Below are 14,412 nucleotides of genomic sequence, written 5' to 3' on the forward strand. Positions count from 1 at the left end.
GGTGGCCGGGAGCGGCCACTGCACTCCAGTCTGGGCGACAGAGTGAGACTCCAACTCAAAAAACAACAACAAAAAACAAATTTGTGTTTCCCAGGCTTATAGCATTTTATCTGCTTAACATCCTAGTAAAAAGGGACATTTTAAAAAATTGGAACAAAAGTTCTGAATTTTAACCTAATTTTCCTGGTTTAGATCATTTGTCATCCCCGAGACACCACAATGGCTAGGGCAATGGAATAGTCTGGTGACCTAGGTTGAAATTCTATGCCCATGCTTGGAGTTGGGAGGGGGGTTTCTTTCCCACTCAAACCACATGTTTTAGTAGGTGGAGAATGGTGGTTTCATGGAGGAAATATAGATACCATTACTGGCCAAAGTGAGAAGACTGCAAGCCCCAAAACAGACACCCAACTCATTAAATCTTTGGTTTATCAAGCTACATAGACTAAAGATGACAAATTTTATGAAGATTATTTGCTGATGACAATGATAGTGTTATTTATCACTGGCATTTCATGAAGAGGTTTGTATAGTTTGATATATAGTTCAGTAATTTTCATGAGTTTTCCTAGTTAGAAAAGTGGTTTAGGCACTTTGCTGAGTTAATGTATCACTTACCAGTTATAAGGGCTAGGGAATTATCCAAGGACTAAGAAACATGCCCTTAAAATGTTTCAGTCAAATGACTTAAAGTCATAACTGATATCTATATCAAAGTGAGATGGTTAATATAAAATATTCATATTACTATATTATTCCAGCAACACCTTAGGATTATTTTTAGGTAAGTCCTCAAGGCTCTTCCTTTATATCTTTCATGGAACTGTTATTTTACCAAATACCTTTGTAAGTTAAAATAAAACATGAATATACAAAGTCAGAATATTGGGCATGATTTCTTCAGAGTACTATCTGGAGTTCCTGACCTCAAGTTCTCTGATTACATTGACATCGGGCACTTAAAACATATTTATTAAATACAAGAATGCATGAATAACTATCATAGTCTAATCTCAGTAGGTAAATAAAAATATATATGTAAGTATCAAAATCCATTAGTAGATCATTGCTTTAACCCAGGATAGGGTGATAAAAAAAACCTTACCTAGGATGTTAGCCTTGAAAATAGAAAGAAAAAAAAAAATCAGGAACATTTAAAAAAAAGAATTGCCCTGTCAGGGAGACAGAATATGGTAACTGGTTGTAAGAGGCCAAAGATGATTTCAGGCTTTTAAGATGACTTTTGGGTGGGAAACATGAATAATGATGCTGATGATAGTTTCTTTTACTGAGTGTCAATTGCTTGCCAGACTTTTAAAATATTCTCTTATTTAATTCTCATGATTTAATAAGATAAATTACTCTCTGTATTTTATATATGAGAAAACTGAGCTTTAGAGTGTCTTACCTTTGGGCATGTAGTGAAAATATTCCCTGACAGAGCTGGAATTTAACTTAAGGTGAACCTATTCCCTCCTTTTAGTAGTTGATAGGTATCATTAATAGAAATGTTTGACAGAAAAAACTTGCTGGGAAGGAGTAATTGAAAGACTCAATTAATTTTTTTTTTTTTTTAGTTTTAAAAATTGTGGCAAAATATACACACATAAAATTTACCATTTTAACTATTTTTAAGTGCAACCATCACCATCATTCATCTTTAGAACATTTTTCAACATCAAGAACTGAAACTTTGTCCCATAAATAAAAATTCCCTATTCCCTCCTGCCTGCAATCTCTGAAAACCATTTTACTTTGTTTTTATGAATTTGATTAAGCTAGGTACCTCATAGAAATGAAATCATACAGTATTTGGACTTTTTAAACTAGCTATTTCCCATTGTTTTCAAGGTTTATTTATGTGATAACATGTATCTGATTCTCCTTCCTTTTAAAGGCTGAATAATATTCCACTGTGTGTATATGCTTTAATTTATTTATTTGTCAATGACTATGTGTGTTGCTTTCACCTTTTGACTATTGTGAATAATGCTGCTATGAACATGGGTGTGCAAATATATGCACAAGTCCTTGCTATCATTCTTGAGGGCTATATACCCAGAAGTGGAATTGCTGAATCACTTGGTAATTTTATGTTTAATTTTTGGAAGAACCACCATAGTGGCCACACCATTTTAAATTCTCAACAGCAGTGCATAAGGGTCCCAGTTTTTCCACATTCTAACCAACACTTATTTCCTGTTTCATTTTGTTTTTTTTTTTATACTAGCCAGCCTAGTGGGTGTAAAGTGATATCTCATTGTAGTCTTGATTTCCTGAGTGATGTTGGGTATATTTTCATGTGCTTATAGTCTATTTGCATATCTTCTTTAAAGAAATGTTTACTCAATTCCTTTGCCATTTAAAAAAATGGTCTGAGCCAGGCTCAGTGGCTCAGCCTGTAATCCCGCGCCTTTGGGAGGCTGAGGTGAGTGGATTGCCTGAGCCCGCGGGTTCGAGACCCGCCTGGGCAGCGAGACCTCATCTCTACAATAAATCAAAAAATCAGCCGGGTGTGGTAGTGTGCACCTGTAATTCCGGCTACTCAGAAGGCTGAGGCGGAAGGATCGCCGGAGCCCAGCAGGTCGAGGCTGTGGTGGCCGGGAGCGGCCACTGCACTCCAGTCTGGGCGACTGCACTCCAGTCTGGGCGACAGAGTGAGACTCCAACTCAAAAAAAAAAAAAATGGTCTGGGTCCTTTTGGTTGTTGCTGAGTTGTAGGAGTTCTTTACATATTCTAGATATTAACACCTTATCAGATATATATGTATTTATGTATATATGTAATTTGTAATTTTTCTCCCATTTCAAGGATTGCTTTTTTATTCTGTCGATAGTGTTCTTTGATGCAGAAACTTTTTAGTCTTGATGTAGTCAAATTTATCTACTTTTTCTTTTGTTGCCTGTGCTTTTGATGTTATATCCAATAAATCATTGACAAATCAAATGCCATGAAGTTTTTTCCCCTATGTTTTCTTCTAAGGTTGTATAGCTTTAGTCCTTTTGCTTAGGTTTTGATCCATTTTGAGTTAATTTTTGTACATGGTTTAAGGTAAGTGTCCAACTTCATTATTGGGCATATGAGTAATCAGTTATTACAATACCCTTTGCTGAGAATACCATCTTTTCCCCATTGAATGGTCTTGGAAACTCTGTCAAAAATAATTGTGACCATACACATGAGGGTTTACTTCTGGCTTCTCTGTTTTATTCTGATGGTCTCTTTGTCTATTTTCAGGCCAGTACCACACCGTTTTGAAGTTGAGGACTGTGAGACTTTCAATTTTGTCCTTCTTTTTCAAAATTGTCTTGGTTATTTGGGATCCCTTGATATTTCATATAAATTTTAAAATGGATTTTTCTATTTCTGAAAAAATGTTGAAATTTTGATAAGCATCGTATTGAATCTATAGACCACTTTGGAGAAAAATTTTTTTAGATAAGCTGAATTTCATAACTTGTGCTGAATGTTGTAAAAATGCTCAGACAGCAGCTGAATTTTTGTGAGTTCAACTCAGAAGTGTTTCTCCTATACTGAGACCTATACAAGAATGTAGTTTTTTCCCCCCACTGGAATTGAGTTTAGCTTTAGAGAGGCAGTTTTCCTAAGGTGCAAGTCATAATCAGAATATATTACCTGCCCTATTTTAACAAACACGAATATTATGCTTGCACTATTCTTTTTTTCATTGCTGCTTAAAATATTTCCTTCATTGAACTTCTAGGGCTACACCAGTCAGTTTCATGCTAAAAATAGTATAGTTGTCATTGCTGTTACTGTTCTATGTGGAAAACACAACCTTACAAAAAAAAAAATTCTGAGTGCATTCTTAAGATAGTGTGAACATCAGACTTGCTGATGAGGAGTCCTTAAACTGACTATAGTCTAAAATTTTCTGCACCAATTCATACTTTTTATTATTTTATTACAGGCAGGACAGAAACCAAAATTGAAATTCCTTCTACCCGACATATTACTGATGTCAGAGGTGAAGGGTGGAAAATGAAGGATTAGACTGAGAGTTGGTAAACTATAGCTTGTTGGTCAAATCCAATCCACCACCTGTTTTTGCATTAAAAAAATACATTGGAACACAGTCATTCTCATTCTTTTCTGTATTGTCTGTAGCTGTAGAGTGGAGTAGTTGTAACAGAGACCACATGGCCCACAAAGCCTAAAATGTATACTGTCTGGTCCATTTGACAACAAGTTTGTTGGCCCCTGAACTAGACTATTAAAAAGTAATGATTGAGTAATTTAGTTCCACCCTCTCATTTTAAGGATGATAAAAATGAAGTTATTAATGTTATGTCATTTATCAACCATTGGGAATGAAGTGTTCCACATTGCACAGCATGGGACAGACTGAGAAAGAACGATAGATGGGTGTTGGCAGATGACTGCTCCTGGATTGGGGCAGAGTCCACAAACAAAAAGCACTAACAGTGGAATGTCTACAACATGTAAAGTCCAAGGGAGGTCGAATCATGATGTTGACAATTTCCAATGAGATTGCCAAGAGAAGATAACTAGGATGGCCCCAGAAGGTAGAACCAAACAGTGGGGGAATCAACGATAGTGACTGGGACCCACTTGTGCAGACATGGAAAACTCAGTGAGAGTTTGAGCAACACTTGTGCATAGTTTCTAGGGGCTGTGCCACGTGAAATATTAACTAAGAATATAAACTGTGGTATATGGGGAAACCCAGAAATCAGAGCACATGAAATTGCAATACATTAGGTTCAAGGTGGGTGAGAGGAGTCCATAAATAAGAAAAAAATTCTTGAGATCTGTATCAGTCACGGTCCCAGCAAGAAACATGGGACACCCTTAACATTAAGATAAAATTAAGATTAAACCAAAGAGAGTACCAGGCTTGGTCTGCATGACTGAAAGACTGTGGCAGAAGAGATAGCATGCTATTTCTGAGTTTAGACCATAAAAGACCATAGCTTCTGCCTTGGGATCTTTCTCTCTCTCTGAGCTCATTCTCAGTAAACTCTCTTACAGGATGTGTGAATGAATGAAACAGAAAAGATAAATATAACATCAAGCACCTGATACTCCCATTCTCGTTTCCCTGGTTCAATATAGTTGTGACCACAGATAAGACTTTTCATAGTTAAACTTACCCCCATCTCCACCAACTCCCTATCACCCAAATTCCCATCCATGACAACAGAACCAACTACTTACTAGTCTCTTTCATACAAGATAGTTATAGTAGAAATCCTGGGGGTGGTCCTTTTCAATTTTTGGATTATTTCTCTTGACAACAAAAGGGTTATAACCACTACTGACCCAAATATTTCATACTACTTAGGGGGAAAGTTTAATAAATTAGAATTTTATTTTGGTGGATTAGGTTGGCCAGCATGAAGCTATCCTTTGTATAATAAAACACTTTGAGCCGAAACTCATTTGCTTTTTGAACCAGAAAAATAGAATGGGCTTGATTTATTTGTTTCCAAGGGGATAAAAACTATCTACAGAATCTGTTTTGCCTTTCTCATCTCAACTCCCATTTTTAGATAATCACACACAAAATCTTAAAAAACAGTGTCTACTGACTTCATCAAGTACAAGAAGTGCCAAGTATCACTGTACAAGTGTATTTCAAAGTCAGCACGTTACCAACAGAAATTCATTTTTGGTTATGTATTTATTCATTCACTCTTTAAACATTTACTGAACATATATCACTTGACTTTATTTTTTTACTTTACTTTTTTATTAAAAAAGTAATAAATAAATAAATAAAAAGAAAATAAGGCTATGGCCTTGAAGAGCTCACAACCAGCCTAGGTGGGGGCAAGTCAGACATTTAAAAAAAATACTGACAATAAGAAAGTATGCAAAGTACTATAGAGATAGTTTTGTAATAATTAATGATAGGCACTGAAACACTTTGATTCTTACAATAAGAAATCACTAGTTTAGCTCTTAAAGTCATAGCTTTTTACAGAACCAGAAAAGACTGCTATATATAAGAAATTTCTACAAGAAGAAAAATTACATATTTATTTGTAGGATGAAATTTGAAAAGAATCAAAACTATAGGTAGGACACAATTCAAATGTGTGTTTTGTATTTATTAGAAAATGTTCAGAGCAAAACTGCACACACTGCATCATTGCAGAGTTATATTACTTCATCAATACCTAACCTAATAAAATTATTTTCACATAGTGTTCTAAGAACTGAGATATCTCTACAGCATCCATAACTTTGGAGAGTTTAATGCTCAATCCTTTCATCTATTACTTGTTTTTATTCTAGAATTTTTTGTTTTGATATCATGTTTTGAATAGCTAGTTCTATTTAAAATTTAATAGCTAGTCTCTTTAAAAATATATAATTTCATACATAGCCAGGCAACGATCCTGGGTTATTTTGTTGATAAAAGAGGTGAAGCCATTAGACATGTTTGGTTGTTGGTGGGTGAAGAGAAGGGCAAAGTTAAGAAATCATCCTTTAGCTAGGTAGAGGGCAAAGGCACTAGGTCTGAAATCTGAATTTAAGGAACATTAAAATACTGGCAGCTAGAGAAATTCTTACCATTATTTTCTCTCAACACCATCTGCAGATGTGTGCATATTAATTGGCTTTGGGCATTCTGTTACCTAGGAGGAGTAACACATTTGATAGCTAAAATTAGAAGGCAGGCAAAAAAAAAAAAAAAAAAAAGAGTGAAAATACAAAGCTTGATGTGCCAATGTAGGTGGGGTGTTACAGCAAGAGACCCTGCCAGGCAGGAGTCCTTAATCACTGTAAGATGTGTGGCAGAGAGTGCTTGAGGCATGTTTCTGAAAGACAAAGCTATCTCACACTTACGTCTAGATTTCAGTTGTGGAAGGGTGAGAGTTGGAGCTATTCCCCATTCACACTGCCCTGGGTTTTTATAGCATGCTTTTCATTACATAGATTTGAATACATCAGTGATCAGGGTGATAGGTGAGGGGGTGACAGAGGAAGCCAGAAGGAAAACTAGAAGGCATTTGGCTTTTATCTGTTTTACTTGTTTAAACTAAGAGGAAAAAAAAAAAATCTCCTCAGCCTTTAAAAAAAAAAAAAGTCATAGAAGATGTTAATAAAAATAATAACTACGATTATGGAGTGCTTGTTATGCACTAGGCACTATGTTAAGTGTTTTACGTATATATTATTTCACTTAATGTCCTGTTTCCCCCACTCTTCTCAAATACTAAAAATCTCTTCCAGCATTACTCATTCACCAATCTTGGAGCAGACACCATGAAGATTACACTTTATTTGTAATTCTGAATTTATACATTCTCCTTCCCATGTGACGTTGTTGGAGTTACTTTCTGCTTAAGTTGGTGCATGGTGTGTCCCTGAGCTCTGATGGGAATGGTGTCCCTTTACTTTTTACTCGGCACCAGGCTCAGAGTTTCTTGGCCAGGCAGCCCTGGATACCTTTCATTGTAGGAGGAAGTGCCTTATTTCTGTCTCTGGCTTACTGAACTGCAAATCCCAGCCCCATTCAATTCTTGGATTCAAAGCCCTCACTCACCTGCTTATAGAACACCAGGGCAGGGAGAATGGTGTTCTTGCCTCAAGAAAGCAATTGGCCTCCTAATACTAACACCTTGAAATTCCAGTGAACACTATTTACAGTTCTGAGAAGACTATGGCAATAAGGCAGATCTGTCTTGGATGCCTTCCAAGAAGCCCAGCACCAAAGGGAAGTCCTGATAAAAACAGGCACGGTAATAGGCGCTCCAAATATTTTGAGTGGTTCACACTACAGAGGCTTTGCTGTTTTTCAGGAGAACCTGATCTCCCCTACTCGGTGGAGACTCAGACTGACTGCAATTCTACTCCTTTCAGTGAGCTACTGAGAGAAGGAACCTGCCATTACACCCAGGGTATTTTCTCTTTTGAAGAACCTTCCCTTCCTTCTTTCCTTCCTCTAAGTCTTTCCTTCTAAACTTTGTTTTTGTTGGTGGTATTTAGACATGCTGTTTTCTCTCCTCCGGGTGTGCTCTAGGATTTGATCTAATTGTCCTGCTGTTCGAGTGTCACTCGACACTATTATTGGGAAGATGAATGGGATGTAGGTCAGAGTTCAGCAAGAAAGCATCTGCTGCTTGCACCATGTAGGGGAAATGCTCAGAGGTGATCTTTAATGAAAGCTTGGAAAAGGTTTACACAGGGCAGGCTGTCCTCTATCCCTCCAAAGCAGCGGGGACCAATGGTGGTCCTTTTCTGGAAGTAAGAAAACGAATAAATAGGGGGTAGGGATATCCTTAAACAGAGTTCCTTGGGAGTGGGGTGGGGATGGAGAGGAGACAGGGATTACACAGGGAGGAGGTGAAAATGGAAGTTCTGGAATGGGTCTTCACAATTTTGTTTTGCTCATAGAACAATCTCACCAAAGAAGAGTTTCCACTCCTCTAGCAAAGACGCGCCTCCCCTGGTCTCAGGTTACTGCACTATGGCAGGCTCAGGTTCTCTTCCTGGACTCTCTTCGCGTTGACAGTTCTTCCACTTTACCAAGTAGCCAGAAGCCTCACAAAGACCTAGAATTGCCTTGGCATTCGAGGCTAGGGGAACAATGAATCCATTGTTATTTATTTATTTATTTGCCGTCTTGAATAGGGCAAATGTCTCCTCCATCTAATCCTGTCACCAAAGGAGGCTGAATATAGGGTCCTCTGAGACTCACCTTCCTTCCTCCCTCTCCTTTGTTCTTTAGTTATTAAGTGCCCCTCCTCACCCTCGCTCCTATCCCATTAAAGCTGTTTTGGGACCCGTGTGGACGTTGCCTTTTCCTGCCCTTCACAGAGTGGAAGTTGGAAGGGGAAGAAAGAAGCACAAATCAGGAAACTCATTTTCGTTCAGGAGTAACCAGCAGCCTGTGGTTCCTCCTGGGCCTCTGGGGAGACGCATCACGGTTGCCTGCAGGGCAGAAGCAAAAGAGTAGCCCACAGGAGCTCTGGGGCAAGCACTACAAATACACAGGGAGAGGACAGTCCCGCGTTACCTAGGACTCCAGCAGGAGCGGTCTCCTAGGATGGATGGGGATCCCGCCACCGGCTTTCCAGCGCTGCAGGCGCTACGAAGTCCCCGCGCAGGGCGCACATTTGCTGTGAGGTTTCCCCGACGCCTTCCGGGAACCCCGCGGAGCCCCAGCCGCCCTGCTGGGCGCAGTCTTGCTCGCCTCTTCCCCAATTCACTCCCCGTTCAGCTTCGACTCCGGAGCAAGCGCTCAGTGTCCCTCTCTGAGCATGCGCAGGCCGGCGCCCTCCCCGCCTCTCCAGCAACCTCCCCCCCCCGCCCCCTCCCCGCAAGCCTTTTGCTCCTTTCCTTTCATTAAACAAACAGGAGATCCTGAAACCTGGACCCTGCGCAAGCGGCTGCGCCGGGAGGAGGCGGAGGAGGAGGAGGCAGAGCGCGGGATGGGCGCCCGGCGGGTTCCCTGATCCCGCGCACCTCCGCCCCACGGGCGCGCGCGCACACTGACACACACATACACACACTCGCACAAACACACTCGTACACGCCCGCGCCGCGCGCTCGCCGGCTCGCTCTCCCACGCAGGCGGAATGCAGCAGCGCCCTGAAAGCGTGTCTCCGGCCGCTGCCTGAATGCACCTCGCTCCCGGGAGCCGGACGCACGGGAGGACGCTCCGTTGCGGGAGGTGAGTGTGGCGTCCGCCGCCACCCGCCGCTCCGGGACGTCGCCGCGGCGGGGCAGCGTGGGGCAGGTTCCCGGACGGACGCGGCGGCGCAGGTGGCCCACGCCTGGCATGTGGGTTTCGCGGCGCACATGAAGGCAGCGCCGGGGCTGCTCGGGGCGAGAGGGTGAACCCGGCGAGGGTCGCTTCCTGCGAGGTGTCAGATTGGCCCAGCAGAGAGCTACATCCTCCCTGCTCGTAAACTTTCCTCCCGTGACATTTGGGGAGCGTGGAGACAAAGGGGGCGTGGAGGCTCGCTCCGTCCCGTTCCATCCTCCTGACTGCATTCCGGTCTGCGACGCGAGCCGGCGCGCATGGGTGGGCGTGCGGGCGGGGGCGCCCTGCAGGTAGCTGATGCCAAGTCCTCCCACCCGGGCAGGGTTTGGGATTTCTCACCCGCGGCTGTAAGCGTTGCCATTGATTTTCTCTCAGGCATGGGCACCTGCCTGCCTTCCCGTCCACTCATCCCGAACCCCTGTCCCCATCCCCACCCCCACCCCGCGCCCTAGGCGGATAGTAGTGTGCGTGTCGGGGGTGTCACCTGGAAAATTGGAGGGGCAGCGTTCGGCTTTCTCATTCAGCGCCAGTGCCAAAGGCGCCAGGGTGAGGATCGGGTCAGTGAGAGGATAAATGATGAGTTCCTGAAAGGCTTGCCATAATCACCTCCTAGAAACGCTGGGCGCCAGGATCCCCCGGGGAAGGTGCTGTCTTCTCTCACGTCACCGCAGCAGCACCGGGAGCTGGTCTCGGGCTGCCGTGGCGGCGGCGTTAGGGGGAAACCGGGGTTTTGTTTTTTTCGCGGGGTTTTATGACTCACACGTGTGGAATATGTGGAGGATTCTGGGTTATTATTTTTCTTTGTGAGGATATCGTTTTTCCTTTCGCCCTCTTTCGTGGGAGACATTCTTTGCCGTCTGGTATCTAGTTGGTGAACAGGCACCTTTCTGACTATCTCTTCAGCTCAAGGAAATAGGTTCCGAGGAAAGGATTCCTTAAAATGCCAGCCCCAGTGGGGCGGGATCTCAGCTGCAAAGCGTCAGGCGCACCTGAGGAAAGTCTCAAATCTAATGGTGCTTTGAAACAGTGGAGACTAGATCAGCATGTGATGAGTCCAGGACTGGGACAAAGGGAAATGGAAGAGGGACAGATAATGGTCATTTAGGAGAGGTGTGTCCAGAGGCCAGTTAAGGCAGAACGAGGTAGACTGGAGGGGAGGTACTCTGCAGCCATCACTGAATTCAAATTCTTCTTCTACTTGTGTGGTTGACAGCTCCTATTCATCGAGTGGGACTCTAGTTTGGTGTGTCTGGAATGTCACATCTGGTGCATAATAGATTTCATTATTCTTGGGATAACCTTTAGCATAATCATAAATTCGTTCATTGGTTCTAGAAAGTGCCATGTGTGAAAGTTTCTCCATCTTGACATGTTTGAACCTGGAAGGCGGGATGGGCAGACAGGTACATTTTTGGTTCGTTTGCACCCTAGGAGCCTTGGATTTTTAAGAGAAGTGTATGGAGAACCTGGAAGTCATGTTGATGCTAACAGAAGTAAAAACTGGAAGCTCAGGTCCAGTACTCATGACTACTGGCCATCATCAGCAGGGATTCTCGTCACTTTGAGATGTCAGGTGGGGGCCATTTCTCTGCTGATCCCTGGGATGGGGGACCTTTTACATTTTTAACATTCTGTGACTTCTTAGAAGTGGATGAAAGCATGATGTACATGACAGTAATTGAGAAAGTTCGCATGTGAAAGAGACCTGTTAGCATAGTCAAAGGTGAAAAGGTTTTGGAGGAAAAAAAGTGAGTGAGTGAGAGAGAGAGCGATAGAGGGAGAGAGAGGGAGAGAAAGAGAGAGAGGAATTGGGAAAGGAACATGTTATTAAAACGGTTTGGCTTTTATGATTTTTAAAAGGAATTCAGTAACAGAAAAATCTTAAAACATTTAAAAAATTTTTCAAATAACTAGTGAAATAAAGACCTTTCCAGGAATATTTTCAAGTGAAATTGGCATAGAGGGGTTTTAAATATAATTGTCAGCATATGTCCTTTTTAATCCCATGGTGAACAGTCTCATCATTTTCTTTGCAAATCTTGGCAAGAAAAGATCAAGATTTTTGTGTGTGTTTTACTAGAGTTCTTTATTTGCTCTGTTACACTATATTTCCTCTTCCTTCATTTGCAAAATCAATTCTATTTGCAAGTGCTTATTGACTACCTATCCTGTATTTAGCCTTGGAAGTCATATTAAAATATATAACATAGCTCTGGTCCTCAAAGTGTTTATGTTCTAGTTGTAAACACAAGATTAACACACATGAGATGGAAAGTTGCATAGTTCTGTATTGTGCTGTGAACTCTTAACATGTATGCCATATACTTCACCCCCTCCTCCTGGATTTTCTCAACATTCAGAAAAGATGCATGAGCACTTATTATGTGCTGCAGGCTGGCAAAACAACAGCAACAACAAAAACCACAAATGCAAGGAAGCAAAAAAAAGTGGTCCTTCTTCTTAAAGAAACAGGTATTTAATTGTGATGCGATCTGATTACATAATTGTAAGGTAAACCATGTGCCAATAGTATAGACACGTAAATGATCCTTTTCTTCCCCTGAGTAGGTGATCTTTGAGATATTTTTGAAAAATGGATAGTCTTTTATCAGATAGAAAAGGATAGAAAGGTCATTCCAGTCAGAGGAAATGTTTGAGAGTGCCTGATAAATTAGAGTCATTCTAAGCTATCCAATGTGCTTAGAGCCATCGAGGGTGAAACAGCAACTAGGTGACACTAATTAACAACTAATGCTATAGAGGAAGTTTTTGAAAGAGATATACCCAGGATGCTATGAAAGCACAGAGGGAGGGCATCCAACTCAAGAAGAGTAAGATATCAAAAGATTTCTTAGGGAGGTAGATATGAACTGAGTCTTACACGAGGACAAGGAAAAGAGAAGGGCTTTCCAGGCAGACAAAAACTTTCTAAGGACTGGAAGTAGTTCTGTGTGGCTGCAGCGAGAGATGTGGGTTCTTAGCTTTTTAGACTGGTACAACATCAAATTAGAGAAATAAGCAGGGATCAAGTGTAAATGCAACTATCTCTTCGTGTGGAAGGCTAGGAGTATTTGAAGGTTGGGAAAGTTTGAGACATGATCAGATTTGCATTAGAGAATGATGACTGTGACCGCAGTGTGGAGGTTGAATTGGAGGTGGTGAGACTGGAGGCAGGGAGCTTATTGTGGAAATATAGGTGTGAAATGATGAGGGTGTTGGCAGTAGAGGTGGACAGGAGGAGGAGATATATCTGAAAGACAAGTGAGGTGAGTAAAACCTGCTAATCTAAGAACCTCCTTCCGTGTGCTCCATAGCATCCTCTACTTCCCCAGCATTCACTTGTGTAGGTGTCTTTTCTGCATGGTGAGAGCAGGGCATTCACAGCTGCATCACCAGCATGGAGCAAGGCTTTTTACAGAATAGGGACTCAATATAATATTTGTTGAACTAAATGAATAAGAAATTCAGGCAGGAAGTGATGACTCCTGCATTAGAAGAGTAGATTCTAAATCATGGCTTCCATTTCTCCAAGGTGATCAACTAACTTGGAGGTCAGTGATGAAATGTTCCAGGGAGGCTACAGATAAAAACAAAAACACATTTTCTTAGCCACCTCTATGAATAAGAACTGTGCTCTGAAGTCCACTAGGAAATAGCATCATATTTTTTATATTTAAAAAATGATGTCATCACTGCATCTTGGAAGCAACAGCACTTAATACAGTTCCTGATAATAGTAGGCTGGCAGTACATGTGAATCCCTTTATCCTTGCCCCTTACTTGTCAGAATTTCACGATTTTGTGTACTTTGTGAAAACTATAAAAATAATCTGGACGAGGGAGTTCATAAGCCACAGAGTCTCATTTAAAGAGCTCATAGCATCTTGACATCCTGACATGAAGGCCAGATCACCCATGTTTCAGTCATCAAGAGCACAGTTCTAGGAACTACGTCCCTTAGTGAACCAAACCCAAACATGTTGAGTTTCTGTCTGAAAATCCCATTAAGAGATATCAGAATGGAGAAAAACATAGTCAAAATTTGTTTGCAGATTGACCACAGGGGGTGCAACCAAAGGAGAATCAAAGATAGCACTGTGGGTTTGACCAGCGGTAGCTGGATGGATGGTAGCAGAGGAATGAGGAGGGAGGTTAGCTCGGGAAAGTGAAAGGCCTGATGCTGTTTTGCAGAAATCGACTTTGGGGTGACACAGGGATATCTTGGAAAGCACTGGTACAGATCCCAGCATATAGGAATTTCACAGTAAATGCCAACTATTATTTTTATTAAGGAAAATGATGGAAAGAGCAGGAGACCATAGAGCCAAGGACTATATTTCAGCATTTAGCAAAATGTTGGGATTAAGGAGAGAAATAAGTGCCAGAAAAGAACATACACAGGCAAGAAGAAAAAGAACTGGCAGAAGCCTCAGGGAATCATGAGAAGGGATGATCAGACTTCATAGAAGTGACCCTAACTGTTTCAAGCTTTGTGTAAGTGCCTACATGTGGAATCTTGTTTAGTCCCCACATGACTCATTTTCCCACTGTACAGCTGACGTGGCTGAGACAGAGAGGACCTGTAGCTCATCCATAGATACCAAGCTAAAAAGTTTCAGAGTCAGGTCTCAAAGCCCATTTTCATAATCAT

At 41.6% G+C, this 14,412-nt stretch overlaps 1 protein-coding gene across 2 annotated transcripts in view; it reads left to right on the forward strand.

Annotated features, from left to right (window-relative positions):
* The first annotated feature begins 9,292 nt into the window (after positions 1-9,292).
* PLPPR1 (phospholipid phosphatase related 1) overlaps positions 9,293-14,412 on the forward strand; it is a 331,759-nt gene continuing 326,639 nt past the window's right edge. Inside the window, exon 1 of one of the 2 annotated variants that reach the window (XM_008054538.2) lies at positions 9,293-9,668. The gene's annotated coding sequence lies outside the window, so the exon portion shown is untranslated. The remainder of the gene's footprint in view (positions 9,669-14,412) is intronic. The other variant, XM_021710637.1, reaches the window with a different exon arrangement.

The sequence above is a fragment of the Carlito syrichta genome, unplaced genomic scaffold (genome assembly GCF_000164805.1).
Source record: "Carlito syrichta isolate Samal-C Ts95f unplaced genomic scaffold, Tarsius_syrichta-2.0.1 Scaffold296304, whole genome shotgun sequence".
Lineage (NCBI taxonomy): Eukaryota > Metazoa > Chordata > Mammalia > Primates > Tarsiidae > Carlito > Carlito syrichta.